This window comes from Sinohyriopsis cumingii, chromosome 8 (genome assembly GCF_028554795.1).
Source record: "Sinohyriopsis cumingii isolate HCF-2022 chromosome 8, ASM2855479v2, whole genome shotgun sequence".
NCBI lineage: Eukaryota > Metazoa > Mollusca > Bivalvia > Unionida > Unionidae > Sinohyriopsis > Sinohyriopsis cumingii.
In genome coordinates, this window is record NC_142968.1 from 84,317,930 (window position 1) to 84,345,262 (window position 27,333).

The window sequence follows — 27,333 nt, forward strand, 5'->3', positions numbered from 1 at the left end:
TCTGCCATATCTTTGAGGTGTGTTGTGTCATCTGAGAAGCCATTATCATTTAGTTTGCCAAAAGGTAATAAGTACAATTAAAATACATTTTACTATAAATATACATCACAATGAAGTAATGGCTCGTTATTTATTTTACATGCACATATAAAGCATTTGTATATATACTCATTCATAATGAATTAATATATCACGTACTGATTAATTATTCACAGAGAGAGAGAGAGAGAGAGAGAGAGAGAGAAAATGAAAATGAAACAAATACAAACCTGTGGACTATAGAACAACAAACATGTAAAATAAGGATGGAAATCACAAAATACAAGTGTATGAATAGACTGCATAACTAGAGAAGATGACAGACAGATAGAGCACAAACTCATACATGTATATCTGTAGTACTGCATGCATACAATATACACTAGACAGACGGACAGACATGCACGTAGACACAAAGTTTGGCCAAATACGGATAGGTGGACTGAGAGTGTATTAAATGCACACAAAGCTGAATATAATATAATACATTTATTGGACTATTTTAACATCTAGTTTCATATGCATTTCATTGCGAAATATACATATTACATACCAATTGATATATTAAACATGCGAAAACATGCATGTCATTGAAATATTGGTGAGTTGTGATGTGCTGCAAAGGTTACGTGACAAGCAGCGTAAATATAACTCAGTCACAAGTAGGAATGCAAAGAATTTAAACTATAGGTACCATATACAATAAGACATTTGCTAAAAGTTATAATTTATAGGCTACTGCATTTGTATGGGACAATATAAACGAGTTTTTCGAATGGAAATACTGCACGACCTTGGGAGTGCAGTATATCCATCCGACAAAACGAGTTCATATTTCCCCATACAAATGCAGTAAGCTTTTTATTATACGCTAATTTTTTTATTCTACCTAATGCTTAATTATATTAACAAAATACACTACACGAAATAAAGTAACTGAATGTATGCCGCATTCCAAACTAAATACACAAGCGCATATTCATCATTACACAACAACAACATTATTACTGCGCACATAACTCAGCCCAGATATCATTTGAACTTAGTCGCGCGCTCGACACAACGTTCGAAAGAAAATGGCGTGTCTAGTTAAAATTGAAGTTTGGAGTCATATTGTGAATGAATGCACATTGCAAAAACTTTTCCATTTGATCTGGAATTAATAGATTTTGGTATGTGTTTAGATTCTACGAAATTTTGTGATTATGGATTGGATTTATATGTGACAATTCCACATGAAATACATGGGAATGAAGAAGCGAGGGAGAAGCGTGTTGACATCTGCAAATGTGTTTCTGTTTCTGTCACTGAATGTTTGAAATCTTAATGTGGGAAAATATGTAGTCTTTCAATTGTAATTATCCAAAAGACGCTATGGAATTTAATGTTTATTTCATTTTGAGTGCAGTAAGGAGGATGTAATTGCACTTATCATCGAAATTACAGTACAGTTTCGAAATGTGTAATCGGGATTGAGAACCTATGACATGGCTCATGTCATTCTCAATTACAGAACTAAGAAAGTACATTTTGAGGAAATTCAGGATGTAAAACTGAAGGTATATTTTTTTGCTATTCTTATCACCAGCTAAAAAAGACAGTATATGACTTGTCACTTGTATGTTATTTGTAAGGACCCTTTCTTGCGTCTGTTGTATACTGTAGCTAGCCTAAACCCAAAACATTGTATCAACAAATGTAACGCGGAATGTGCCAAAGCAGCTGATATGTGGCATTCCACGAAGCATCTGTTTAGTTCATTCAGAAACAAATTAAAACAACCACAACGTAAAGCGGCTCTTACGCGAGTGTACATGATTTGTTTACAAATCAAAAGTGCTGGCGTCTGCGTCCATTGTTTGTTTACAATAGAAAGTAGTTCCTTTTTGCACGTGAATGTAATATGCGTATTTGTACGCGAGTTAAGTATTGGGAAATACTGAACGATTCCGACAATGCAAAAGTTAACGGAGAAATAAATGAGCATATAATAATTGGCATTTATGGACATGAACATTGAAAGAGAGGTGAACAATAGGAAACAAAAGTATGTTCCCGCCTTCCAGCCACCATTATTGTGTTGTGCAAATAAGCTACACAAATATTAAATCAAAAGTCAATTAAATAGAAAACAATTATGTATATTTTCAAGTATCATGTTAATTCCATGAACTTCTGTCCTGTTGTGAATATTATCACCAAAGTATCAAAAGTGACAATTATATTAAAGTGTTTTCCTACCTAACAGTTCATAGCTAAAAATCTACATGTTGTGTAATTATGACAGGTCGGTCTGTATATTTAGTCCAAAATGGTTATGTATAGACGACGTTTAAGCAACTCATCCGTATACCGCATGCGTTAACTTGTTTCATGATGTGCGCGGGAATTAACTTAAAACATTTCCAATACGCAGTATAACGTGACAGTTTGCTTGATTTTCCTTTCTAGTGCAATATATGTGTCGACAGGATCTTCTTGCCCATTTACAAAAAGTGTCTGAGCGATTATCGAAAGACTTTTATAAAGCAGAATATGAGTTTTAAGTTTACACCTGATAACTATCCATTACACAGAGATTAATTTAAGATATATCAACACATCTTTGAACTATATAAATTTTCGCCGCTACTTTTTAAGGTGTTCGAGCTAAACTGTATCACATTATTACACAGTCACCCCAATTCAGCATGGCTAGCGATCGTCAAAGACCTGAATGCAAAATCAAAGAAAACACTATTTAATTCTGATGGCCTGTATATTTATCTGAAATATGAAACGAGAACCCTGAGGTAAATGAAATGATGGAATCGGTGTGCGTCTCATATTTGATTCAATCTTATTTCAACATGGTCAAATAAGGCCATTCTTGTGTCAGGAAATCAACAGAGGAAGCTGACGATTCGGCTGACTCATTTAAAACGTGCCTACATGACATAGATGTAAAAATATTGACACTCAGCGAAGAAATTCAGCAAGGGAAACAACGAAGAGGATTTAAAGGCAAAAAGGAGCTGCAGCGCGTTAAGAAGAGCTGAAGATGATGGATTAGCTGGCAAATCGAAGCACAAAAGAAAACGACAGAGAAACCATACAAGCTACACTCATGGGTGAGACCAATTATCCAATTAATTTTACGAACCTTGATATGATTCGGACAACGACCGCAGTAATCATCGTTTGGTAAGCATTTGGCCTCCTTTTGCCTTAGTGGTGAAACTGAGTGGCTATTGTAATTGGACTCTTCTTCAAATTGAAGTCGCAACAAAACGAAAAAGAAATAAAATAGGCAAACATAAATCATTCATGGTTATCAAGGATAGCGATAAAGTAACATTGCCACAGATTTTGCTACATACTTCTCTTCAGTTGGAATATGTTATTCAGGGTGTCAATTTGAATTAAGGTCCGACCTAGTATGAACCAATGGACTAATGGCCAAATTAAACCAATTTGGAATAACTGGACGCTTGTTCAACTGGATTGGCGATTTCCTCACGGGCCGGAAAATTACCACATGAATAGGCAACACCCATTCGGAAGAATTTTCACTTGAAAATGGAACACCGCAAGGCAGTGTAATAAGTCCCTTACTATTTAACCGAATGGTAAACGACCTTGACCTCAATGCAGCCTCCGCAAAAATAAACTTGTCACAATTTGCAGATGATAGTGGCATATGGAGGAATGGAAATCCTGCCAATAACACAGTAGTTAAAGAAATCCAGCAGAGCCTAGACAACATAGGGAGATGGGCGGACAAATGGGGTTTCAAAATATCTCATGAAAAAACTGTGGCAATCATATTCACCCCCAAACGAAATAACAACCTAGTCTATCCAAACTTCTACATACAAAATCAATTAATCAAATACGTAACAGTAGTAAAATTCCTAGGAATGTTCTTTGACAACCACCTCACATGGAAACAGCACATTGAACAACTCACCCAGAATTGTAACAAAGGTCTCAATTTACTCAGGAACATCACAGGGACTGACTGGGGATCCAACCAGGAAACCCTCCTCACGATATATAAAAGCCTAATTAGATCAAAACTGGATTACGGTTGCCAAGCGTATAACTTGGCTAAGCAGCCTTTACTACCAAAACTTGACACTATCCAGAGAAAAGCCTTACTATTATGCACAGGAACACTCCCCTCAACATCATTAGAAGAACTACAAACACTAACAGGAGAACTACCCTTAAAATTATGTAGGCAAGAACTGCTCCTCCGATACTCCATTCGATTAGATACCCATCCAGACAACCATCCCACCAAAATAGCTATAAATAAGTGTAAAGTTGTCTTCAAACCCAAAATCATACCTATCACACCAAGTGGCAAAGTAATCCTTGAACTAAGAGAAAAGATACCTCTACTAAAAAACAGGTAACAAACAATACAGACCAGAACAAATCACCATGGTTACAAAAACCACCAAGGATTAACATTGAAGCTACCAAATTAGGCAATAAAGAAGGACAAGAAAACTTACTAAAACCTGTACTGGTAAACAAAATCAACCAAAAATACCCGGACTATGTTAAAATATATACCGATGGATCAAAAACAAACAACCCACCAAGAACAGCAGCAGCAATAGTCATCCCTGAATTCAATATACAAACGGGATCCAGATTACCTGACTATTGCCCCATTTACACCTCTGAATTCTGGGCTATACTTGAATCACTACAATAGATCAAAGACACAACCAAATACCTAAAACAATCATTATAAGCGATTCCCTAAGCGTTATCAAATCGATCCAAAATCGCAATACACACTCTAGGGAACAATTCCTCGACAGAGCATGCCAATTAATTGACGAGATCACCACAGTACATCAATTAGTCGAGCTCATGTGGATACCGTCGCACATTGGAATCTCTGGCAACGAAACAGCAGACAAAGTTGCAAAAACCAAACTAGGAGTTCAAAACTCTATCAAGCTTAACTATAGCTCTACAGAAGCAATAAGCTTCGCACAAACATATATAGACCAAACATGGCAAGATTTTTGGAACTCCTCCACAAAAGGTAAAAAGCACCATGAAACCCCCCCAAAAACGTAGATAGGAACATACAGCTACCTAAGGGTACCTATTTAGAACAGAAAACCATAAACAGGATAATAACTGGAAAAACTAAACTAGCAAGCAGTTTTGGAAGGTTTATAGGACCCAAACCAGCAACCATTAACTGCTTTAACTGCCACACCACCGAAGATCTACACCACGTATTCAATATATGCCCAAAATATCAACCGAACGGAAAATATTTATCAAAAACCAAAAAGAGATTGGATCACCACACACATACCCAGAGTTACTTATGGACCCTAATAAAAATAAACAATCAGCATATAAAAATATAAATCAATTCATAGGCTCAGCAGGATAATAATTACTATCCCCACAAAACCAAAAGACCCAGTAACTAGCTAAATAAATTTAGAAGCCACCACATAAAACCCATAACATTTCATTCAATTTTATAAAAGTATTAATAAATAATTCACTTATGAAGCACCTATAAAAAACTAAGGAAACCGCAAAATCGGATGTCCTAGATGTCCTTAACGAACCGAGTAATCAGCTAGGATTCCGGTCCTAGATGTCCTTAACGAACCGTGTACTCGGCTAGGACTAAGGTCTCTTGCTAAATAAAGTATAAATAACATTCAATCTCTAAAAACATCAATTAATAAATAACTTAAAGAGGTAATATCTAATAACTTATAAATAAAATAACGTACGAAACACACCCTAAACACCTCGACTAGTAATACCATAATAACCTTGAAAATCTCTCTTCATACATGATATCTACTAAGAACCTCTATAAACAGCATAGAACATCCCCACTCCTTTTAGAACATTTTGAAGAAGAAAAAAATATTTTAAAAAATCGAAGAAAAAAAAAAAAAGAAACACCGGGCAAATGCAACAAGAAACCAGCGATGTAAAGCAAGCAGGACCGTTCCCGAGCTCTCGTTCCCACTAATGACAGCCAACCATTCAACTGTAGGGACCTTTATGGACCCACAGATTGAGGCCAAACTATCAGGGTTCCTTGAATCCATAAAAGCCTGGGGGAGGTGGCACCATCCCCTTCCCCAGGAACAACTAGCAGGCTGCGGTGCAGTCAGAAAAAAGTGGCACATGCACAATTGTGCGCACGCCACTATAATTAAACTCAACAACAACAACAAGGTTCACATTAGTTGCTGTTGCAGAGTTTGAAAAAAATTACCGGATGAGGCATTTTTCAGCAGATTTTGTTTTAGGACAAAATCATTTACTGCAATATCGTCTATGAATATAAGGAGCATGCCTTGGGCAAGCTGAATTAGGCGGATGAACAAAATGAATTTTCCCCCTTCGCAAATGTTTTTACAACTTTTGTAAACGAATGGAAAAGCGCCTCAGGTTCCTCAATTCCACCAAGGGTGGAAAGGACCACTTTCTGTTTAAAATAGCAACGATATCACTGGTCAACAGTGAAATCATTACTGACTTGAAAAGGCCCTAATCTGTAGTATTTTGGTGTGCCGAACACGAATATAACCGTGAAAAATTTGTATTGGCTCTCGTTTTGAAGATATTCATATACCTCATTTTCTATGTTTCACTGTGTAAATTTCTCCAGTAGGACTGCAGCAACATCCGGAATAATGATGTAACATTGCATAATACCATCATGCTCACATCATCCACAGCTGATTGCATCATTTTCTGATGCAATGCAATACTAATGCCATGCGGCTGCTGAAGTAAGTTGACGTCAGCAGTGTACTATACATGTGTAGGCCTATTATACTAATGCCAGGCGGCTGCTGAAGCTGACGTAAGCAGTATACTATATAAAGCCCAATCAGATAGGTTCAGCATTTAAAATATTTTAGACGTTGTGCGAGACAGTTCAAGCTACTGTTACATAAAACTTATTATTTTATCCATTTACGTACAATAAAGAACAGTAATGCCTCGAAAGTGTGTTAATACCGCGGACAATTTTTGCTATATTTGTGGGGAAGTGACATTTGCCAACCAGAAGAAAAGTATCAATTCTCAAGTGAAGAAGGCATATCATCTTTACTTCGGATGCAAGGTTGGTGACCAAGACAAGCCTTGGGCTCCGCATATATGCTGTGCTACATGTACAACACAGCTTTCACAGTGGTTGAATTGCAAAAGGTCATCAATGCCGTTTGCAGTCCCAATGGTGTGGAGAGAGCCAAGCAACCACCTAAATGACTGTTACTTCTGCTTGGTTCCTCCTCTTTCCGGCGGAATAACGAAGCGAAAGAAGTCGAGAATAGTCTACCCAAACATTCCGTCTGCATTGAGACCAGTTCCACATGGTGAGGGACTTCCTATTCCAGAACCTCCAGCAGAATATTCTCTTGATTCATCTGACGAAGACAAAGGTGAGTCGACCTGTTCTTCTCCTGGTCCATCAGCATGCAGTGATCCAGATTTTCACTGTGGTGCATCATCAACCCCACACAGAATAACACAGGAAGAACTAAATGACCTGATTCGTGATTTGGACTTATCAAAGAACAAGGCAGAATTGCCAGGATCAAGACTCCAACAATGGAATCTTCTAGAAGAAGATGTCACAATTACTGCATATCGAAAGCGCCACCAGCAATTGGAGCCTTTCTTCAGAAAGGAAAGTAATCTGATATTCTGTTCCGATATTGAGGGCCTCATGAATGCTTTAAAAATCACTCATGACCCACAAGAATGGAGACTATTTGTGGACTCTTCGAAACTGAGTCTCAAGGCTGTGCTTTTGCACAATGGAAACATTCTTCCATCTATTCCAGTAGCGTATGCTGTCCACATGAAAGAGACATACGATAACTTAAGGCAGCTACTGAATTCCATTGAGTATAACAAGTACAGCTGGCACCTCTGTGGTGATTTGAAGGTAGTTGCCCTTTTAATGGGACTGCAGCAAGGATATACAAAATACATGTGTTTCTTATGCGAGTGGGATAGCCGAGCAAGGGAAATGCACTACATGAGGAAGGAATGGACTCACAGGCAGAATGTAGCCATTGGAGAGAAGAATATCCAACAGCCAGCTCTGGTTGAGGCTCAGAAAATCTTGCTACCACCCCTTCACATCAAACTAGGTTTGATGAAGAACTTCGTGAAAGCCATTGACCGGACTTTGCCAGCATTCCGATACCTGCATGAAAAATTCCCTCGACTCAGCGAAGCAAAGATTAAAGAGGGAGTTTTTGTGGGTCCTCAGATTCGAGAGCTTTTCAAAGATGACCGGTTCAACAACTTGCTGGAAGGTGACGCGAAACAAGCATGGAATGCTTTTCGCCTAGTTTCTACAAACTTCCTCGGAAATGTTAGGGCAGAAAACTATAAGGAACTAGTAGAAGACATGTTGATGAAGTATAAGAAACTTGGCTGCAATATGTCTCTAAAGATTCACTTCCTTCATTCCCATTTGGATTTCTTTCCTAGCAACTGTGGTATTGTTAGTGATGAACACGGCGAACGTTTTCATCAAGATATCGCAACAATGGAACAAAGATACCAGGGAAAATGGTCCACTACAATGCTGGCTGACTACTGCTGGACACTCCTCAGAGATGCTCCCGAACAGCTGTACAAGAGACAGGCGAAGAAATCTAAGATGTAGTCAATGACTTGATTTTTTATAGCTAGGCTATTACAGTTGACCTTTTACTATTGGAATGCATTTCGTTATGTAAACATTAATTTCTTGCAGATTACAAAAAAACTAGAGCCAATTTTGCAATTTGACTGTCATATTCGTGTTCAGCACATAAAAATTGATAAGAATTGACTAATTTTATTTCAGTAACATGACTTTTGTAAAAATTTGTTGTCCAGTGTATTCTGAATCAAAAGATGGTATGGCCAGTATAAAAGGTCAGAATTGTTTTGCTTCTCACGTATGTACTGCTTGCTGGTTAAATTAGGTCAAAACGTCCTACTTTTAATATTGTCCTGCATGTTCAGATCGTCTCAAGTGACTATACAAGTATATTATCAGCGCAAGTCAGACTATATTGTGTTACATATTTCTTCCGACCTTTAACATTGTTACAACCTCTTGTCTCGTGTATAGCAGAGCCTCCTTAAATTATATCTTTCTGCCATAAGATTTACGTGCGTATTCCACATACAGCATTTCCTTCTCTGTCTTTGTGAAATTTTCTGCTATTTGTACATATCCATATCTGCAGACATAATGCAGAACTGTGTTATCCGTGTAAGCACTTAATCTCCATATACTATTGTGACTTAGCAATATCTTGACAATGTCTATGTATCCCTTTTGACAAGCATCATGTAATGGAGTTTTACCATACTTATCTAAGGCGTCAATCTTCGCCCTTTTTTGGCTAGAAACTTAACCGTATTAATTCGTTTCCGATAAACTGTAGCGTGCAAAGGGGTGAATCCTTGATTCTCCGCAATGTTTACCATTGCCCCTTTAGAGACAAGTAGCCGAACAGCATCCAGGTGACCAAAATTTGAAGCAACATACACCTGAGTTTGACCGAAACTATCTTTGATGTTGACCTCTCCACCCGTCTGTAACACAATGTCTGCGACATCAGTATGTCCATGTCTGGCTCTGTAATGTTGTGATGTGACTCCTCGTACGTCAGAACTTTTGTTCCCATTTTTGGTACTGCAGAAAGCTCTTTTATTCACCTGTTATATATCCTGCTTAAATATAATATTCACAATGCACGCGTGCCCGTTCAAAGAAGCACAATGAAGTGGAGTGTGACCTCGTCTATCCCTTTTCCTGGCCTTTGATCTATCGTGCTGGAGTAAAATGTTCACAATGAATGTATGTACGTTTATAGAAGCACAATGAAGTGGAGTTTGACCTCTTATATCCCTTTTGTCAACTGATGCACCCTTCTATAGCAAAATCTTTACGAACTATTTTCCATGCCTTTGCTTGATGATAAATGTAGTGGAGTTTGTTGTGGCTTACCCATTTTCATGAAGACATCAGCTCCACGAGTAATCAAATTTTCCGCTATATCCTCAAGTATGTTCTTAACTGATATTCCCAAAGGTGCAACTTTGTTACTTCCGTGACACTGATGTATGCACAACCCTTCTCTAGCAAAATTTGTACGATATTGCTCATACCATTGCCGAAGACAGATGGAGTGGCGTCTTCTCTAGCCTACTCATCTTGAGGAAGACATTAGCTCCATGATGAATGAATATCTCCGCTATGTCCTCGTGTATATTCATTGCTGCCTTCTCCAAAGAAGATACATTGTAAGCGCCAGTGACATTTATGCTTGCACCATGTTTCATGAGAAACATTACAAATATCCCTGTTTCCAGTTTTTGTTGCGATACAAAGTGCAGTGCACCCGTTTACCATCTCAGTTCCTCCATTTTTATCGACTTTCATTTCTTCGATAAAGATTCTCACAATATCGAAATAGTTTTGATAAACAGCCATGCAGAGACAATTACAATCAACTACCGTGCCCGATTGAATGATTTTTGTGACAAATGGCAACTTTCTGGAACGCAAGCCAAATAGCAGCGCCATTGTTTTCTGCGACGCTATGAATTCCTCATTCGATACCTCATCGAGGATTCCCAGATGGATTATCTGCTCGGCAAACTACACGTTGACAACATTTTCAATTTTTCTATAAGGCGAAAATAGATGAAAGCATAACGCATATGCAAAACTCGAAATGTGTTCGAACTGCTGTCTTTTGTAAATAAAAAGGCTAATAGGAGATGGCCCTGTTGAATCCAAAAATCTCATCAATTTTTCATCTTTACTTCACCCTTTCGACAAATGTTGCAATAAATGTCGTGTCTTTCAAAAAGTCATGTTCCAGCCAGCCGAAGGGTGTATCTGCATCAGAATAATCAGAATATCGGTGTTTTGCAAACGATTCAGTTGCATGTTGAATAAAATGATCGGTTAAACAGGAAAACAGCCACGGTTCCACCCTGTATTTCAACTCGTGACTTGCTCGTTCGGTGACACATAAGTACTCAACGAGGATTAAACTTTACATTCTTGAAATTCTATCAGTGGGTAGTTGCTCATCACGATCATCCCCACCATATATTTTACAGCAGCAAAGCCAGAGCCTTAAGAGCCATCTTCTTCTGAGTATGTAATGAATCATCAATGTACTAAATGGCCGGCGTAAGACTTTTCGAGGGACCTTGAGTTGATGCCGTGTACGGACGGTCTATCCAGTAAAGATCTCGGCCCGACAGACAACGCCAGCCATCCTCTAGTCACTTTTTGGCTTTTATTGTGCATTATTTGCAGTAAAGCAAACGGTTGAAACTCTTTCTTCTCTGTCACCAAACAATGTTTCCAGGCACTTCTCCAGCAAATTAAGTGGCTTCTTAAAAAAAAGAAACCTCTGGACATTGTCCTAATTATTAATAGTCATTGATTGCAAAAAATCGAGCACACTCTGGAAAAAACTGATAAAGACCTCTGATAAAAGTTTATTTCTGCCTAACACGTATTGCTCCAAGATTCTTGCCTTCTGCTCATCAGACAGATCAACAGATGACATCCTGTGGTAGAATTAAGGTTTGAACAATTCCGCACGTCTCAGTTTCGGTTGAAGTTTTCGAAAATGTGCTCTCGTAATGCAATAATGAATGATGTATTCTTCTCCCGTACCAAAACTCCATATTTTCAAAATAAAGCATCCATTTATTAACCAATTCTATATTTATTTTAATTTCTCCAAACACATTGTCAATGAAAATGACGTTAAATGAAAGAGGGTCGACTTGTTTCCAGTCATCGGGGGACCTGACTACCAACATCTCTGCGGACTACTGGTGTGCATCAAGACGGCAGCGGCAGTCATAGTTTTCCCTTCCCCAGGAGGATCACTGAGGACCAGAACATCTTTGTCTTTAAGAATATGTACAGCCTGGTGGAAAGCATTAGATTTTGTGAAATGTATCAACCGGTGCTTTGTCATGTCGGCTCAACCATACCATTGACGTTTCTGAAATTTTGAACGGATTATGCTAACTAATCACAAATAGATCTTCGGTATTGTCCTCAGAATATTAACAAGTATAAACATAATATATTTTTAAGTGCAAATACGTTGCTAAAAGAATATAAGAGTGGGAATGCTGTAATTCATTGCAAGATACTCTGAGACTGTCTTTGTTTACACGTTTTTCTTCCTGGAACCTGAAGAAGTAACTTAAAGCCATTTATCTTGCATTCTGCTAGCAATAGTGTCAGGAAGAGCTTGTATGGCTATCGTAATGAAGAATAATGAAAAGTATATTGCATAAAAATACAACAGAATAGTGAGAAAACTGAATGCTGATGAGGTACTACCGCTGGGTAAAACCCATTTAAATATTATTAAGCTGGGTGATTTCCAGAGTATTCTTATATACACAAAAAGTTACAATAGTACAGGTACATGTTCACCGCTTTTGGAAAAATATTAAAATTACATATACGATGGTGTGACATGTGTGTCTTAGAAGGTTACTAGCAATAATTTCTGAACATACATATCTCCCCCTCATTTATTATGGAATGTAGTTTCTCTCCCTACCCGTCTATCCCGCAAAAGAACCAACACAATATAGATGCATATTACTGATACATGATCAAATTTACTCATTTATGTTTAAAACATCGAATTTAGAGTATAAAAAATCACATCTCAAGAATATAAAACTGGTGATTTACACGTTACAAGAAACATATTTCACCGCAAACGAAAATTTAATTATTGTGGTTAATTAACGGCGGAGATTTAATATATAGGTGTAGCAGTAGAGCTTAAACTTGAGCGGTACCCCAGGACAAGACATTAACATCAACCTTTGATCTGATGATAACAAAATTGCAGCCTTCCTGTCATTTTGATTTGACTTGGAAATAAAGTGCATTGCTTGTCCCAGAATGTACATACACGATCATCGTCTCGAATAAAGTAACTTACTATAAAGATAATATTTATAGTGTCCTTTGCACCTTCGGATGTAAAGACTGATTGCATTTAAATCAAATAAAGTCTCTGTTTCATTTCGTGTCTATCCTTTCATATCAAACTTAATTCGGTTTTTTTTTCTTCTGGCATCAACAAATATTAAATATGTATGTTTTTTATTATGTACATTTTGAACTTTGTCCACCTTGACTAGCTGCATATCTTTAGTTAATGGTCGATTTCAGTAGCTTTACAGTATCTTCTGATTCATTAGAAATGAATGTATGGATGTTTTCCTTGTTTCATTTATTCTCTTTCCTCGTTTGTTTATTTACGTTTGTACACGTTTGCATTTTCGACGGAGCTTTTAACGTCTATCATCTTTTATATGACATGGAATGATGAGCTTAGGACACCTGAACACAATTTATCGTGTAGAACAAAGCAATCACTGTATATGGCATGTGGTCTAACACTTCCGGTTGAACACGTAGATATATTAATTGTATATTAAGCTAAAATGCTAGCCAGGACATGAAGGAAGAATTTGATCCACAAGACTTTGAATATTCATGATACTGGTAGCTACTATATGTAAGACATTATTTATGAATTGCAGAAAAAGGAAGCTGAAAACAATTGTCAAAACCTTTGTTGGTAAATGTAATTGCATTGCTGGAGTGGAATTGGCTGTTGGTGTTAGATTGCAACATTACAAGAAGTCTATTTGTTTAATAATGAATTGACTATGTCACCATAGCTAATACCTCATTTCGAAGAAGGCGAATGCGAACGATGTCTGCTTCTGGCGATGTATCTCCCTGTAATGGCGGGTCGTCCCAGTCTGTTTTTTGGAGGATTTAGACCAGATATTCCGAAGCAAGCATGTCATTAGGCTGATATCAAAATTCTCTGAAGATGCAGACGATCCTGACATCGGATAAAGTCTGTTCCACTGTATATTAGTTATTATTCCTCTCTCGTTTAAGTCCCCAAGATGTAATTTTCCTTTATAAAGTTTTTTCTGTAAACATGATGGCGGGAAATACTGATTAAACTAATACGGAAGAGCAATTTGTCCTCCATCAATTAACAAAGCTATGATTCTTGAGAAATTGACTTTTTCTGGCAATGGCGATACAATCTTACTGCTTGCCATTTCATATAGTGTTGTATTCTGAAAACATACGATAAGGTATAGATTGTTGACCTTTTATATAATTAGTATATGTAAAGGTAAGGCAATGGTGCGTGCTAGCAAAGTGTGGAAAATCACAATTTGTATTTACTAACATATTGCAAGGTGTAAATGACTGTTTTTGGTTCATTAGTAATAATGTTTAGCCGAGAGGAAAAACAGTTTTAAATGTTTGCGTACAGAATCGTGACGTCGGAGAAAACAACCCATTGGGTTGTTTTCTCCGACGTAACGATTCTGTACGCAAATACCCACAATGCATCGTGCACGTGCCTTGCGCCCACATTTTCAGTCTCTAACAAACCTTTATCAACACGAGTCATCACGTATATTCAAAATAATAATCTGATTTATTTATCAATAAGGATATTTACTTAATCGAAATGATACATAGATTATGCTTGAAATTATGTGCCCCATTGCACGAAAATAAAAATAAAAATGTATGTTCCCTGCCTGATATTGAAATACAGAAAAGTGAAGTTTAACCGTAATCGATCATATTGCTATCAAATAGAATTGCAGTTATTATTTTATATAAACAGGCAATATTATTTTTTTAAAAATATTTTGTATGATGTCGATAAGCTTGTCACCTTGAAAGAGTGTTTCAGGACAATGATCTTCGGGATACAATATTAGTTACGAATTAAATTTCATAGCATGTGTATTATGCCAGAACCTTTATGAACAAATACTTTTCGCGAAAACATGTGCTTGTGCCACAGCTGACAAACCAGTTTTAATAAGTACGGTCAGATATTATATTTGTGGTGTACATGATGGACGAAGGATGATATTTAATGTAAGCGATAACCGTTCAATGAAGTTTCATCTTCATTGTATTAAAACGAAACATGGCTTCACGGAGCATGACATTGTACCAAAAGTCTAAACCGCTTATTCTTGAAATGCTTTTAGATATATGAAATGATATATTAACGATTGGCTTTTTAACTTAAACTATAACAAAATGACTGATTTCAGCCCGTGTAAATTGAAAATCATATGTTTCTACTTGTTTGTGTATCCATTTGTTTATGCCACTCTTTATTGATGGATCTATTTGTTTATGAAAGAATAACAAGGATGGTTGAAATATCAATGTTTTACTTGAAGAGAAATGGGGAAAATCACCGTTTGATCTCGTGCAGTTGACATACCCGACATAATGTGATATATTATTATATCCTTACGCACAAAATGAGACTTGCTTTCATAATTATGTGCGAAGAACAATGTTGTTAGGTGCCGGTTTGAGAATCAAAATGGCGGATATGGAAGTACACACGTTTTGTGACGTGACTTGAAAACAACGCATAGCATGCCTGTTTATTATAATTTTATGATATATTTGTTCTTCGATTTGGTCGCATTTTTGTGTGGCTATACTTTGCTATTTGCAAATATTTCACATAAACGTTTTGCTGTCTGGGATTGAATACATACATACATACACACACACATACATACATACATACATACATACATACATACATACATACATACATACATACATACATACATACACACATACATACATACGTACATACATATGCCCACGCAAATATGCATGTTACCACTAGATTCAGCATTCACTAATTTTTATACAGTACATATTTTATTTACTCATTTGACTATATTTCCATTCTGTTATCGTTTAAAATGAGTAATAATTAGATAAATTTGGAGATGATATTTTAACAATTTAATTCATTAACACCTTTGAAATTAATTTATAGATGTGTCTGTCTAACTGCTACAGTTGTTTTCATTTTAATTTACTTAACAACTAAATAAACGAGATCATACATCCATCACTTCAAACATGCTTAATTTCATACATGGACATATCGGAGCTTATTTTAAAGTATAACTGTGAAATGCAAACATGGTATGAATCATTGAAAGATGTCTGCATATTTGCCATGAGTTATCAAAATATTTCCATGTACAACTGATTTATGCATGCTATTTTTCTGACATGTAATAGAACTTCATTTTTTACTTGGCAATCTTCATCGTTTATTTTGATATTTCGATTTTACCGAATCAGATGGGTTAATATCTCTGCACATAAAATAAACAAATGGATGGGGGTAAGGGATCACCTCTCTACATCATCTCTTGATTTCAAACCAAGGTGGACATTGTTCGTTTACAGTGAAACAAGATTTGATATTTGTATAGAAGAGATATATCCAGCCTTGAAAATCCTTGAAGGCTCTGTTATCATCACCTTGTCAAATAAATTACACAGTACTGCTAATCTAAACATTTGTGTCCACAAGTTCTGTATTATGATATCGCTAATGTTATGGCCATATTTTTTAATTGTATAGCACGATTCTTTTGGTCATCCACATTTTCAGTCTTCTTTAGTATCAATATATATATATATATATATATATATATATATATATATATATATATATATATATATATATATATATATAGTTTTTTTCCACACTGATGCCGGAAGACTAAGAAACACGAGTTTTTACACAGGTTAATTGTTTCCTATTGTATATAAATGTAATACTTAAAATTTATATTTTTACATTTTTATTACTTTTCTGGTGTTTTTTTTATACGTTCTTTGATTGTATGTGTATACCAGTGCATTGCTCCTGACACTTCCTAGCCTTTTTTCGGTACATATCATAGTAAAGTGTACTAAATGTATGGTGTAGCTTTCATAGTAATTTAAAATTATCGATAAAAGCTGTACACAGTGTAATTTTACAAATTCTTCCTTGGTCGACATAGTAAACTCAGACTGGATCTGACACGTTTCTTAACCATAATAACATGTACACATTGGTAGGTATCGTTATCTAACTAGATTTAAATCACCATTTACCTTTAATTTTATATATCAAGCTGGAAATGTATTACATTTATTCAATATCATGTAAGATGCAGGTCTGAAACTGACAGAAGTATGTACTTTATATTTACTGATATTGTTGAAAACAGATTGTGCAATGTTTATAGCACTTAAGAGTGTTTGTTTTGGAATACTGAATGTGTTCAGAGAACAATCATGCCGATGCCAATATGGCAAAATTAAAACAAAAGTTACAAATGTAACATTAAATTCAAAGGTCAATGTGTGTCTGTGTGTGTGTGTTCTTTCCTGGGTTTTCCCTGGATCTTTGTGTGCGTGTGTGTGCGTGTGTGTGTGTGTGTGTTTGTGTGTGTGTGTGAGAGAGAGAGAGAGAGAGACAGAGAGACAGAGAGAGACAGAGAGAGAGAGGCTTACCAAATACCCTGTCGCTTTCGTATACTTCAACAACTGCTTCGAAAACTAAACCGATCAGGCCTAACACTAGAATTTAAATGTGCAGGTATTTCAGTGATTGTTGAAATGTCGTGGTATGCTTTATTTTTGCCTCTATCATTTTATAAGGCTTTGTTCTTTGCAAATCTAGTTAATTTGTGGCAGATAGCTACGATTACCCGAGTCTCTTTCATAGACGATGTTCTGAATGGAAAATAACCGGGACGCAATGATGCACTCGATACGCACATAACCTTACCCTGGGGGTGGGGGTGGGGTGGGGGGAGGGCGAATGGTCTAAAGCGCTCTCCGTTACGGATCACTGCCATCTCACTTTAGTCTGCGTGGGTTCGAGCCTCGGATTCGGCCAATGTGGGTATGTGAGAAAGCTTGCCAGTAGCTTCTCGTGGGTCGGTGGTTCTTTCCTGGGTTTTCCCTGGATCTTCTTCCACCATTTATACTGACCGGCATGTATAGCCTATCTTGTGCTGTAAAATGGCGCTAAACCCTACAAAAACAACAATAACAACAACAACCTTTTCAGTATCATGCAAACAGATCTTATCTGCATTTAATAAATACATCTGAAACGAGGACAGGTGTAAGATGAAGTTGTTTGCATTTTCAACAAGAACAATGAAAGAATGTCGGCATACCTCAGTGCTGCATTCGTGTACTGCGATTGAAATTTCTTTACATGTGGTTTTAAGAAAATATTGCGCTTAGACAGCTGAGAGCAATAGTTGTTCCCATGTCTCCAGAAATAAACTTGAACCAGTCCAAGTTGTTCCCCTTTCTCCAGAAATAAACTTGAACTAATCCAAATTACACTAACTTGAGCTGTTATAAAAATATGGAAAATTAATTTTACCAGAGTAAAAGATACAAACTTTTGAAAAGTGCAATAATGAATTACAAAATTTGTGTAAAAGAGATATTATCTGTGCTCTTATTTCCAATGTACCTCATAAGTTCGAAGCTGGCAGTCTTTCCAGATATGTACATTTGAAAAAAGTTCAAGCTGTGCATTCTCTAACACAAATTAATCATTAATCATACAACAAAATAAAAGAAATCAAAGTTAGCTGAACTATACTTAAGACATAAAAGATCTTTTGTTTTAAATAATCAAGAAGATAAACTGAAGGAAAACGTGGGGAAAAATTCCCTTAGATTTAAATCCTGTTCAAAATACGAAACTGTAGAGCAGAACCAAGGAGCAAGCTTGACTGTTTGATTTTCTGGGGTTTAACGCCATTGTTCAACACATGACAGAGTATGCATGTCAGTCAGTATTTGTAAATATATTTATTTTTGTTCTTCATTTTAATTAATGAAGTATGGAATTTTTACAGTGAAGGATAACTGCACTCATATGATCTTCCGTTAATTTTTTCCATATTTGCATGTTTATGTGTTTTTTTATCGTTTATAAATATAATGGTCGGATTTATCGACGAAACTAGTATTCTCCTTATGCGGGTTCCGTCGCAGTCTCCTAAATATCTTAGTTATTAATCGTTGAGGAGTCCCACCACAGGGCCGAACTAAAATTCAGTTATGTAACTTATAAATAATTTTGCGTCAAATGCATAGCTTTCTAAAATCACAAGTACGTGAACAGTGGTTCATACATGTATTCCGCTATGTTTACGCTATTTTCATTAGGCTGGAAGTACCAATTGGTTCTCAGAACCTGGTCATGTGATTTTCAAGGGCATACTTTAGAACTATGGAACAATTGTTTGGTCTCAAATCAGCTGATGAAGTCAACGGTATTTTAACTTTCTAGGACCGTGTTGTGGAATATGAGACACGCAAAATATAGATGATATCGTAGTTACTTAATTTACCATTTCCTTCCATCTGAAGACAAAATATGCAAAAGCAAATCGTGTCTTATGGAGCGCTATTGTGCTATAAAAACTACATACATTAACATATACAGCAAACCAATTCTTACTTAAGTAGTAGAAAGTGATGTATGAATTATAATCTGAAAACCCAGTTTACAACTGTGCCCAGTTATGACAGTCAATACACTATCCATCCGTTTCAAAAAGTCACGTGGTAGATTTTCACCTAAATTCCCTACATACTTATCTAGCTACCAAGCTATCTACATAATTAGAAACATACATCTGTGTAAATGTTGTATTAGTTACGATACTGTTGATACGTTTTTCTATCTGATATTTGATAGAATATGATTCATAAGTATTTTTTGATGAACTAACTAGTTCATCTATGAAGGATATATATTTTTTTTGATTTTTCGTTTTTGTTTGCAGGAATATAGGGTATTCTTATGTCACTTGTTTAGGTTCGAATAAACAGTAACACAAGAAAGAGTGAATATCAACAAGCTTTGAAAAAATACAATAATTTATTTCCCTGGAAAAATTCTGCAAAAATGAAAAGTCAAATCCAAAAATAATTCAAGAATAATTCAAGAATAAAATAGTAGTCCTAATAATAAAATGTTCTACTGATTTCACGTTCGAATCCCGACGAAGAATCCAAGATGGAAGACGATGGCGTATGCCGCAATCTGTAGTACTGAAGCCTATAGTTCCTTGTAGAAACAAAAATTATCACTCCGGTTTCTGATAGCTGAATAAATTGTTTTTAAAGAAAAACGTTCTTGTTCCACAATATTACATGAGCACACGTATTTTCCAGAAAAATAACGGGGCCCCGAGTGGTCGAGTGGTCTAAAGCGCTCTCCGTTACGGATCACTGCCATCTCACCTCTGTCTGCGGCGGTTCGAGTCTCGGATTCAGCCAATGTGGATATGTGAGAAAGCTTGCCAGTAGCTTCTCGTGGGTCGGTGGTTCTTTCCTGGGTTTTCCCGGGTTCTTCCTCCACCATTAATACTGTCCACCATGTATAGCCTATCGTGTGCTGAAAAATGGCGTTAAGCCCCACAACAACAACAACAACCAGAAAATTAACAGAATGAATCCTTTTCAAGTCAAATCCTTATAAATGTGTTATTGATGGCTGACACAAAACCTCTTGACGTGCAACCTTGTGGCACGCGTGCCGTAGGTTGCCGACCACTGCTCATCATGGCCAGTTTAGATGACTTTTAATTTTGTAAACGAAAATAATCGACCCTAAGTGGGTTTTCATTTGATTGTTTGTTTGTAATTGTTACTTTCGTTTCTTTGTTTTATACTTAATATGGTTTACATGGTTTTATGTTACACTTATTTGTTAAAGTTATAATGCTTGTAGATGTATTTGGTTACTGAACTTGAAAGTTCTGTTCCTAGTTTGAATTCTGCCGCTAGCTGGATCGGGGTCGGTGTCGAAATCGAATTTATCCATGATCATTTTTCAGGGGAAACAACTGCTACTTATTGACAACTGATGGAAGCTGACGAACGGCTGAATTAATTTGATAGTGTGGCAAAATGAACGAACGCTTTCTATAGGAGAGAATATAAGAAAGTGCTGAATACCTGTCAACTATGTGTCCTTTTTAGGGTGTCAAGTGTCCTATATTTTTCAGATATACGTACAATTTCCCATTAAGTTTTATTGCAAAGTCAAAGATTTGGGTAAGCAAGAAATGCAAATATACTGTACTTTATAGTAATCGTAATTTCTTTTATTTATTTGTACCCCTACCGATTTTACAAACAAATATATATGTACACCGCCCTAACAAAACGGATAGTGTTACATAGCTAAAACATACCTTTTTAGTAACATATGGTATGAGTTTAGTGTTATAGGCTTTGATATGCAGTACATTAGGAAATTCGAAAAGGTAATATACCAGTTCATATGGAATGGGAAAATACACAAACTAAGTAAACAGACACTGCAAAGAGAAAACAAGAAAGGGGGGCTTAACATCCCTATTCTTGCTATCAAACAAACGGCAAACATCATTAACAGAATACAAAAATTACAAAACCTGGACGGAAGACCATGGAAAAACATATGTTTATTTCTTTGGATATATCTTAAATAATTTCCCAGAAATATATAAAAATAACAAACTAACAAAGAAACTCAAACCCCCAAACATCGCATATAAAATAAAAAACACAATCATAGAATACAGAATTAACAAAGAAATATGGAGCTTACAGGAAGAAAAAACATACGGATACTTACATAACATTTATACAAACCAACACAAAACACAAATAGAACATCTACACCCAGACCTAAACTGGAAACCAATCTGGGAGAAATGGGGTAAAATAAAAAACACCAACACTCAAACAAGATTATATCTATACCTACACGATGCATGGTGGACAGGAGAAAAAGCCTTCTTTAGGAAAATCGTCCCATCCATACCACAATGTATCTTATGCAACACTCAATACGATAGCAAACGACATCTAATTTTATATTGTCCAAATACAAAAACACAAAGGGATGCCATTAAACAGGAAATAAAAAATTCAATAGGGAATTTCCAGACAAAACAATTATTGTACACGGACAACATAGAGGATAAAAACTTATATGATGAGATAATTCAATACATAAATAATATCGTGCAAATTAGAAACGATAAAATATGGACTACCAAGCCATCCGAATAACATCCAACATGTACAAAGAACTAACACATACACACACGCATACATTAAAACAGTAGGCAGAAGGGGCAGCGGGCATAACTCTATTAAAGAGTTTATCCTAACGGAAACCCAAAACCCCATCCTGCGATCACAAACTAACCATAATCAGGACTGTCTACCATTATATATAAAATTCACCACCAAAACCATTTATCAACCAATTACGAAATTAAACAACACAGAAACAGTACACAGAGGAGGCGGTAGGCAAAAACCCTATTAAGGAGTTTATCCCAATGGAACCCCACCATCTCCAGCTGTGACTGTCTTATTTTGTGCAGATCCAATCCCTCCACCTATACATGTACGGTAAACCTGGCCATACTACAAAAACAACTATTTCATCCCGACTAGCGAATATAGCTATAGGCATATAACAGAAACAGATGTGAGGGCTAGAGAATTAACTCTCTTCAAGAGTTTATCCCAAGGGAATCTCAGTCAACACATCTGTAACTGATACCCCCTCCCCCCTAAACACAAAATAAACAAAGACCCACCAGAATATACAACGCTCGCTAAACAGATATGGCCTGCTGGATAAAGTCGAGGAAAGAGACTGTCTAAATAGAGTCCATGAAGGTCCTGTCTGTACAAAATCCCAACGAAAACAACAATACAATAACCTAACCAGCCCACACACATAATTTCTATCTATAGGAACCCAACAATAAGCAGATAAGTATGCACAACAACAAAGTAAACTGCGTACATGCATACACAAACACAAAAAACCACACAAAATAAAAATAAAACAAAACTAAAAAGTCCAATTCTTTAAAAGAATACATCTATTTTCATTTTTATATATAAGAAAAACAAACAAAAAAAGGAAGAAATTATAACTAAATATGATTAACCTCCTAAACAATACATCATATAATGAACCTGAATCCAAACTATCCCAGTAAAACCCTTTCTAGCTGATGTTCACACGAATCTTGGAACAATGACTACCAATGATCAATTACACCCCAGCCGGGATATCAATCAAACAATTCTCCAAGTACAGATAGACCTACACCACAGGGACTAAAACCAAGACTACCATGCCACTAGTGAAAACTAGATAGTTAACCCAAAACTCTTAAGATATGATCTAGATATTGCCAGTCTATACACAAAATCAAATGCAGTTACAACACAACACACACAAACAGCACCACACCGGACCTTAATGACTATGGCAAGTCACTCAAAAATAATAACGATAACGAAATGGGGATGGGAACGGAAACTTTTACCCTGAACATTCGTAAAGGGAAAACGAGTACGATCCTAAGTTTCATGCATGTCAGGTTCAAGGCAAGAAAACAATCACGAGCACTAGTGTTTGCAAGTATTGACCTGAGAATGGAAACCGACCTGCCTACCGAGTGGGAACGGAGTACAACTCAGAACCCGCATGCAGGGACAACTCGAGATATATGGCGAAACGAAACAAAGATCAACCCTGACGAAAAAAAGAGATAAATAAATAAATAAAAAACAAAAACAAAAAAAAAAAAAAGAAAAAAAAATATACAAATAAACTAAAAAAAATAATAAAATTAAAACTTTTATATAAAACGAAATGAATACAAAAAAAGCAATATCACATATGGAATCTACATATGGGAGGACGGGGGATACAAAAATCACAAACCATGACTTTCAGAAACGAAAAACAGGGTGACACCTCCAACTCTTTACCAGCATCTGCTGGAACGGAGTCATGGGGTGCCAACATAAGTGTTATCCCTAGATTCATATAGTAGGCTGAATTAATATTTAATACAAATAATAATATCACGCAGACAAGACGATGGGTGCCGTTTACCTGCGGACCTAGGTTCAAATCTCCGTAGAGTATGAATTAAACAATCTCTAACCTGTATGTTAGTATTATATATATATATATATATATATATATATATATATATATATATATATATATATATAACACTGTTTAACACTGAAATTTATTGTAGTAATCATTGATACAAAGACATGCAATTAAAGCACCTCAGAACCAATACACCTATCCACATTTATAATTAAAACCATAAATATTTCCACGATGGAACCACGATGAATTGTATCGTTTTGTTGTTGATAATGAGTAAAACGACATTAAACAATTCTGTCTCCAGCTGTTAATGCAATTCTAATCTTTTATAAACAATGGGTTTATGATGATGATGATAATGATAATGATGAGAAATGGATAATTGTCCATAGCTGTTACATTCTATCTTTCAGGTAGAACTTTCACGGCAGTTAAATTTGTTTTATGAAATTAACATGTATCAATTAAGTCTCTTTCTCTACAATGCTGTCAGGCATTTCTGTGCACCTAAGGTTTCTGACACCAATATTGAAGCAAAATGCAAACTGAATTTGACCGATTGACAAAAATAAAAAATAAAATACTGCAGTGCTTACCATTCGGAAATAGGCAATTGTCACCAGAATATTTTGTTTAAAAAAATACAGATTTTGGACACATTGGATACCAGCCCTGTGTTTTTGTGACTCACAATATGACGACCTTTTCTGGGCATAGCTTTGAAAAGATTATGTTTATAAATCGGGGTATGGAAATGAAATGCATTACTTTGGACTGTTTCTGTCAGCATTTCGGTTGAGTATTTATGTCAGGTTTATAGTTAGTTTTACAAAATTCAACGTAATAATGGCAATAAACGGCAGGATACTTTAAGTGAGCGTGTAAAAAATTAGTAAAGTTCAAGATTTTATAAAAAAAATAAGTTATTATATTGAAGAGAACCAACAATGAATAGGATATAATGTGTTTACAACATCACATTTATGGGAAAAAAATTACCTAAGAATTTAGAAACAGAGTATACACTGGGGAATTTCTTGAGAATCCCGTTCTAGCAGCAAGTTCACATTTTGGATAGCAGACAATTTTGTACATGTGGGACAGCTTCTTGCAAAATTGGAAACTTGGATTAAAATGCAGAATTGTTTTAAGGTATACATTTCCATCTTTTATATAATGTATTTATTTGTATGATTCTAAAAGATACATAGCAAATAGGATTTTCTTGGTTAACGGTTCAAGAAGGTCAGGGAGTGGGTCTTCCTGTTGACGTGTAGAAAGCACATTTATCATATGCAATTAAGGTAGAAATGTGGGATGTTTGTGTACACTTTATGGATATCACTTCCTCAATAAAAGGACAATTGTTCTTTCTTGATACAAGTTGGATATTTCACCAAAAGCAACCCATGATCCAATGTTTACAGGAATGTCATATCGTTGTGCAGAATTACCCTATGCGCAGAATTGGCTGATATGGTAGTATATATAATATGTATGTTGTATCTTTGATATACTTTGAGATTTATAAATTTTTCATTCAAAGGAAACAAGGCTTGCCAAGTTTCTTTTTGATGAAAATTTATGCTAGTGATGTATCATTGATACAGCATACATACTATACAAATATTTTATTTATATCACATGCTAATACATATATTTGGCCTTTGAACAGAAAGCAGAAAGGGATTGCAATGAAATTGTTTATCATGTTAAATTCATTTAGAAAACATTGATAATTTATTATTTTTATTGTTCTTTTCATACTCACTAATGGTTAATGAGTGAAAATGCATCATTAACGTATAGGCCTAGAATTAACAGCATGCAGTTCCAATGTTTATATATCTATATTATTGCACATGGGTGGATCACAATTTGATATACCAACAGTATACCAATGGTATATCAAATTGCTTTATACCAAAACTTTAAAAGCCATGTTATTTTTAGTGTATATATGACTATTAGGCTGGTAAATCTGTCTTGATGACAATATATTATGATGGCCTGTTAGAACAAAACTCTTTTTGATACAGATTACATTGAAAACTGTTGTTTATTTTAAGTAATTTTTATTTTCATTTACCCATTTTGATACTTTAAAACTGAAAATCAAGGCATATGAATGAGTAGCTAAATGACATTTCATCTTATCTTTGCCACTATCTAGCACAAAAATGTAGAGGAAAGGTTGAAAATATTGGGTGGGTATAAAATGTGAAAAGACCCTCATTTCATGAAAAGGACTGGTTCTTTTTGCACAAAGGACTTACCATCTCCTAAAAAAGGACTAAGGATGGTTTTACTAACAGTTTCAATCAGTATTTCTATTTCACAAACAAAATTAGTTTGTGTAGTAACTGATTTTAAACAGCATTTAATATAGCTTAGTTTTAATATAAAGTGTTAAAAATGGGTCCTTTTTGCAGACTGTGAAAAGGACCCAGTAGGCTTTTATGAACAGTTTCGATTAATATTTCTATTTCATGAATGATATTAGTATACTAACTCATTTTATATAGCATTTAATATTTCTTTGTAATATAAAGTGTTAAAAATGGGCCCTTTTCACAAAATGGGTCCTTTTCATAAAAAGAATTACTGTCTGCGAAAACTTCATAGTAAATTTTTACAGTTTCAATCAATATTTCTGTTTTTAATTCAGTATTACAGTAACCTCTAAAATTGTCACAAAATTGACATGAAGTCTGGTTCTTTTGTTTACAGATTTGCTTATTAACATTACAAATTATTTAGATTATCCAAAAAAAGAAGATTCATCAGTCAAACTAAATAAATGGGGTAGGGTCTTGGAATATACATTTGCTGTAAACTAAATAGACTTTAAAGTCAAATTTAAAAATTCCTGGTAACTTTTCAGATTTTTGTAATCTGTATTTAGTCTTTTTTGTCTTACTGAAAATCCTTACATTTCATTGGAAAGAAGCTGCATTTATTTTTTGTAAGTACCTACTACATAGAATATTTTGATAATAACTTATTGTTAATGATATATCAACAGTATCATTTCTCAAAACTTAAGATCTACAATAGAACGAAACTATAATCATTCTCCTAAATTGGATTAACAAAACAATTGCATACCAAATGTAACTTTAAGTTTTATTTTTTCACTATGACCAAAAAAAGCATTAGTGACACTTTTAAAATGATGAAATGGTACAGTATATAGTTCATAAGTATAAAGGTGAATATTTGTCGTATATTTATTTCATAAAAAAATTGTATGCATCGTGAGGTATTAAAATGTTTGTATACTGTTGTGGTTTTATTTTATTGTTTGAGGGATTTGTGCATTTGTTTTGTTTGCCCTTCCAATAGATTTCTGTGATCTCATTTTTTATTTTAT

The 27,333-nt window shown here is 35.4% G+C and overlaps 1 protein-coding gene across 2 annotated transcripts in view; it reads left to right on the plus strand.

The window, feature by feature from the left end:
- Nucleotides 1-20,892: 20,892 nt before the first annotated feature.
- The window catches only part of LOC149794030 (uncharacterized), a 67,955-nt gene continuing 61,514 nt past the window's right edge, over nt 20,893-27,333 (plus strand). For both annotated transcript variants that reach the window (XM_089967970.1, XM_089967969.1), the window contains exon 1: nt 20,893-21,088. The gene's annotated coding sequence lies outside the window, so the exon portion shown is untranslated. The remainder of the gene's footprint in view (nt 21,089-27,333) is intronic.